Below are 5,629 nucleotides of genomic sequence, written 5' to 3'. Positions count from 1 at the left end.
AAACTCTTTGACTCCCTGCGTAGGTCGCCAAGGGATATCCAAGTCAGTGATTGGGGGGATGAGTGGCCACCGGCCCGTATTATTGAATACTACGGGCCTGCTACGTGGGCACAGGACGGATCATGGGGATACCGTACTCCTATCTATATGTTAAACCGAATTATCAGGCTCCAAGCAGTCGTAGAGGTCATTACTAATCAGACCGCCCTGGCCCTGGAGTTGCTGGCTAAGCAGCAGGATCAGATGAGGGCTGCTATATACCAAAACCGGCTTGCCTTGGATTATCTGTTGGCCTCGGAAGGGGGCGTGTGCGGGAAGTTTAACCTGACTAACTGCTGTCTGAAAATTGACGATAATGGTAAAGTGGTTTTGAGGATTTCCGATAAAATTCAGAAACTGGCCCATGTGCCGGTTCAATCCTGGCGCCCTCTTGGTGGCATCGGATGGTGGGATGGTCTCCTAGGTGGTAGTTGGTGGCGCACGGCGTTACTGGTGGCTGGGGGGGGGGGGGGGGGGGGTAATGCTTCTACTCATCTTACCCTGCCTGATCCCCTGTGTTCAATCTTTAATCCAGAAAAATATTTCCCAACTCCAGGCAGTGGCGGTACCCCAACATGGAACGCAGGAACTTAAGGTGCTGTTGCTGCGAAAGACCAAGGATTTCCCAGGCCCCTGATGGGAGGACGCTTGTCTTTGTCATGCACATCTTAAAAACAGAAAGGGTGGAATTGTGAGAGACGATTTCAGTACAAATAGTTAAGATGTGCATGACCTCAGAGTCTAAGGGGAATAGAGCCGCGGGGGTAGGGTAAAACATGCTTCTCTATAATAAAGGACGAGACAGAGTAGAAAAACAAGTCCTTGATTGATAAGACCACTAACTCTGACAGAGAAGAATAAGTCCTTGACTGATAAGACTGCAGGCTAGAAAAACAACTAGGGAGACATATACTGCAGACTTTGTGATAAGGGTCCAGAATGGAAAAATAATGCATGTTCAGAATGTGAACCTCGTGACTCTTTAGAGCTATAGAAGGGAGGAGCTTGAACTGTATTTAATCGAAAACTTTGTTAGCCTGGCGTGCTTTTCTCAGAAGAGTGCCCAACTCTGCAGACTTGCTAATAAAACTTTGTTTTCCTGAATTTGTCTAGAGCGATTATTGAGAAGCGATTTTCGTTTCTAACAATGGGGATGAAAGGTGCTTTTAAACCTAGGATCTTCCTGTTTAAGTTTGCATCAAAGTGCTTTCACTCCCCCCTTTCAACTCATCTTTTCTCTCTTTTATACTGAGGAACCTTTGTTGGGAAAGCTGCAAAGTGAAAATACAAAATGACTGGGGCCAGGAAAGTCTTGGATAAGAACACCCTCCAGAGGGGGAGCACGGGCCTGAAGCCTGTTCACCAGGCTGCACCCCGTGGGGCCCAGGTGAGTTGTGGTCTGTTTGTTACCCTGAGGTTTAATCTCGTTGAGGCGTGGGGGGTGGGGGGGGGGGTGTAAAGCCTCTAATTAACTGGATTCTGTCGATTGTGGCCTTGTCATTTTTAAAACAGGTTGGAAGGCTGAGGTTAAAGTAACCGGGAACCTTGGGATTGTGACACAAAGAGGTTAACTCCCAGGATCTGGGATTCAGGACTCCACCAGAATGGAATTAAAACCCGAAATATATGACTCTCACTAAAGACTTGACACACTGTCGGAGAATTGTGGGTCAGAGAGGGCAGGATTATAAAATTCAACAGAGAGAAAGAGAATGAGGGAAAGAATTGAAAAATACAGACAGAGAGAGAGAGAAACATTGTGAAATTGTGAAATAGCTGTAATGTTCAATTCTGGGGTGACAGGAAGTAATTAAACTGAACCAGCATCACAGGAGGGAAATAAAAATGATCAGATTATGGAGCTGCTGCAGCATTGTTGCATGTGGGATCTTGCTGTGCATCAGTGGCTCTAATGCCATAATTACAGCAGTGAGTGGTTTAATCAGTTAAACAGTCATTTCAAAAGTTTTTCAACATGAAAACTCAACTCATCGCCTGATATACTTGTGTTTAGATGTTGCTGAAAGATTGTCTGTGTCACTGAGAGGCAAAAACCTGGGATCTTGCTGTGCTATCGCCATGTAAAAGACTTTCCTGCTCTGCTTTTCAACTAATCTTGCCTCTTTCCTTCCAAAGACATCTTTCCGGCCACTTGAAGATTCGAAGAGAGAGAGTTTGGGACCAGGAAACCTTTGAACAAAAGCTTTCTTCAGAGAGGGACATGGTCCTGATGCCTGTTTGACAGGCTGCACCCCGTGAGGCCCAGGTGAGTTTTGTCTGTGTATGACCCCGAGGTTTAATCTCCTCTCTCTGGGAAGGGGCCTGGTTTTTTACGGGGCTTCTGATTAACTGGCTCCTGTCAGATTGCGGCTCTGTCATTTTTAAAACAGGTTTGAAGCCTGGGGTTAAAGTAACCTGGGCCTTGATATTTGATACAAACACATCAATCCCAGTGAGTGTCTAACAGACAGGACTCCCCAAGGAGGGAATTAAAACCTTAAATGAGAAACACCCTACAAAGACTTGTTCTAATGTCACAGTAATGTGAGATGTGTACAGGCCTGGGTGACCAAATGTGATAATTGCATAAATAAGACAGGTTGGCCAGTTCACTTCAATTCCCTGAGTATCTGGGAGGGGATATCTCTCACTCTCTCTCTCTCTCTCTCTCTCTCTCTGTCCCCTCTCTCACACCCTCTCCAGCTTCTTTTGTTGATTTTTCAAACAAATAAAACCGTCCCACACACAGCAATGTGACTCGTGGTTATTTGAAGTGGGGGAGATGGAAATATTTCGCAGCATAAGGTGTTTGTTTCTGAGACAAAGGGGTAAAAACACAAGATGCACAGAGAGAGAGAGAGTGGGGGAAGGAGGGAGCGATAGAGGGATAAGATGTGTCTTTGTCGCTGGGCTGGGAAAGGGAGACATGGTCTGGGGGAGGGGGGAGAGAACGGGGCTCTCCAATATCCCATCGCCGCCCAGCTCCAATCACTTCCTTCTAGAAAGTACCATCCACAAAATTAAATCCTGGGATGGAGGGAATTATTGTGTTTTTTAAAACAGAACTCTCAAAGAAAACCATGGTCTCTTGCTGGATAGAAAAGTGGGATTGGAGCACATTCTGGAGCAAGAAGGGGGTACCCTGTGTGATCTCCCTATGCATCAAGGACCCACAGCATTGCTGGCACAGAGACTGCTGGGAAATAGTTCCCCAGTTTATAAAAGGGAATATTGTCAAATTTAAACACTGCTGTCTTTTAAAAGGTGAATAATGATTACCATGGACAAGATTAAATCAGAGAGAGTGAGAAAGATTAGAGATGGAGAAAGGGATGGTGGAAAGAGAGAGAGGGAGAAAGACAGAGAGAGAGAGGGAAAGAGAGAGAGAGAGGCAGCGAGTGCTTGGTGAAGAATGAAAGTGGGGAGTAGTTTGAATTTGTCAAACAGCAGGATCTTTGAAAATTTAACCAGCGTCAGTGAAACACACAACCTGTCTGCGGTCACACTGCTATACCCATCCAAATGCCTTGTAAATGTTGCAATTGTTCGAGCCGCCACCATTTCCTCTGGCAGCTCATTCCATACACGTACCACCCTCTGTGTGAAAACCTGATGAACCTAACCCAACAGTCACTGCATCAGAGGTCAGATCAGTCTTCCTTTGTGTGAATCCAAGGCAAGCGATAAGACCAGACAGAGTACCAGGCTATGTACTCAGAGCATACGCAGATAAACTGGCAGAGATCTTCTCAGACATCTTCAACCTCTCCCTGCAGCAGGCCACTGTTCCTGTCTGTTTCAAGATGGCCAACATCATTCCTGTGCCTAAGTAGACTCATGCAGCATGTCTCAATTTCTACCGCCCAGTGGTCCTAACTTCGGTGGTCATGAAGTGCTTTGAAAGGCTGGTCATGGCATTAATCAACTCCAGCCTCCCCACTACTCTTGACCCACTCCAATTTGCCGATCGGTCCAACAGATCCATGTCAGATGCCATACCACTTGCCCTTCACTCCTCCCTAGAACATCTTGACACCCAGAACATCTATGTAAGAATCTTACTCATTGACTACAGTTCAGCCTTCCACACTATTATCCCCTCGAGACTGATTACTAAACTTAGTGATCTTGGACTCAGCCCCACTCTCTGCAATTGGATCCTCACTTTCCTGACTCACAGGCCACAATCAGTGAAGATTTGGGACAATATTTCATCCTCACTAACACTCAACACTGGAGCCCCCCCAGGGTGTGTACTCAGCCCCCTACTGTACTCACTGTATACCATGACTGCATCACCAAATACCAGACTAATGCCATTTACAAGTTCGCTGATGACACCACCATAGTCGGTCGAATCTCAGATGGCGACAAAACAGACTACAGAGAGGAAGTGGAAGACCTGGAAAAATCGTGCACTGAGAACAACCTAGCTCTCAATGCTGGCAAAACCAAGGGACTCATGATTGATTTTGGCGGGATGTTACTCATGCCCCCCCTACACATTAACACCACAGAGGTGGAACGAGTGGAGAGAGTCAAGCTGCTGGGAGTGGTCATCCACAAAAAGCATTCTTGGACTCTTCATGTGGACACACCAGTTACAAAGGCCCAACAACGTCTCTTCTTAATTACAAGAAAAGTCCAGTCAACTGTAATATGGTGACATGATTGACAATAGGCTAATCCAATGGCATTCCTCAGAAAAGAAATCTTTTTTACGTAATTCATCATGCTATTGTAGCAGTTCAAGGTTAGTTCGAATGGTCAATTAATGTGTCAGTGTTCATTTTATGAAAACTCTATTGTCCTCTTGTCTTTGAATTTCAGCTTAATTCTGCAAATCAGCAATACAGGTTCACAGGGTTCAGTCACTATTCTCAGCTATTTTATGGTATTCTTTTAAATTGAAAAACTATTTTGTGATTAATAAAAATCTACATATACTTGTTGCCTAAATTCAAATTTTAAATCCTCAGATTGAGGGGTGACCTGATTGAAGTCTACAAAACCACAAAGGATATAGAGAGGGTAGATAGAGATAAGCTTTTTTCCCAGGGAGAGGGATTCAATAACGAGAGGTCATGCATTCGAGGTGAGAGGTGAAAAGTTTAAGGGGGATATACGTGGCAATACATTACACAGTGTGGTAGGTGCCTGTAATGCAGAGGTAGTAGAGGCAGGAATGGTAGATTAATTTAAGGTGCATATGGACAGATGCATGAGTATTGGGGAGCAGAGGGATACAGATGTTTAGGAAATGGGTGATAGGTTTAGACAATGGATTTGGATCATCTCAGGTTTGGAGGGCCGAAGGGCCTGTTCCTGGGCTGTAAGTTTTCTTTGTTCTTTATGGGATATGGGTGCTGCAGCCTGAGCAACCTGTCGTCCCTAATTGCACTTGAATCTCTGCAGCCCATGTGCTGTTGTTAAATCCACAATGTTCTGTGGGAGGGAATTCCAGGACTTTAACCAAGTGACAGTGAAGGGAAGGTTACCCCATTTCCAAGACAAAATGCTGCGTGAATGGGAAAGGAACTTGCAGTTGGTGGTGTTCCATGTATGTGCTGTCCTTCAAGATGGAAGTGGC

The 5,629-nt window shown here is 45.3% G+C and overlaps 1 long non-coding RNA gene across 1 annotated transcript; it reads left to right on the top strand.

The window, feature by feature from the left end:
• Window positions 1-987: 987 nt before the first annotated feature.
• Window positions 988-2,618, top strand: LOC148137505 (uncharacterized). The gene is made up of 3 exons (XR_015754283.1): window positions 988-1,199; window positions 1,293-1,426; window positions 2,176-2,618. It is a non-coding gene; the product is annotated as an uncharacterized LOC148137505 (long non-coding RNA).
• The last annotated feature ends 3,011 nt before the right edge of the window (window positions 2,619-5,629 follow it).

Source organism: Chiloscyllium plagiosum, unplaced genomic scaffold, assembly GCF_037043375.1.
Source record: "Chiloscyllium plagiosum isolate Xiang-an unplaced genomic scaffold, Cpla_swu_hap1 HiC_scaffold_43, whole genome shotgun sequence".
Lineage (NCBI taxonomy): Eukaryota > Metazoa > Chordata > Chondrichthyes > Orectolobiformes > Hemiscylliidae > Chiloscyllium > Chiloscyllium plagiosum.
This window is presented reverse-complemented; position numbering and strand designations above follow the sequence as displayed.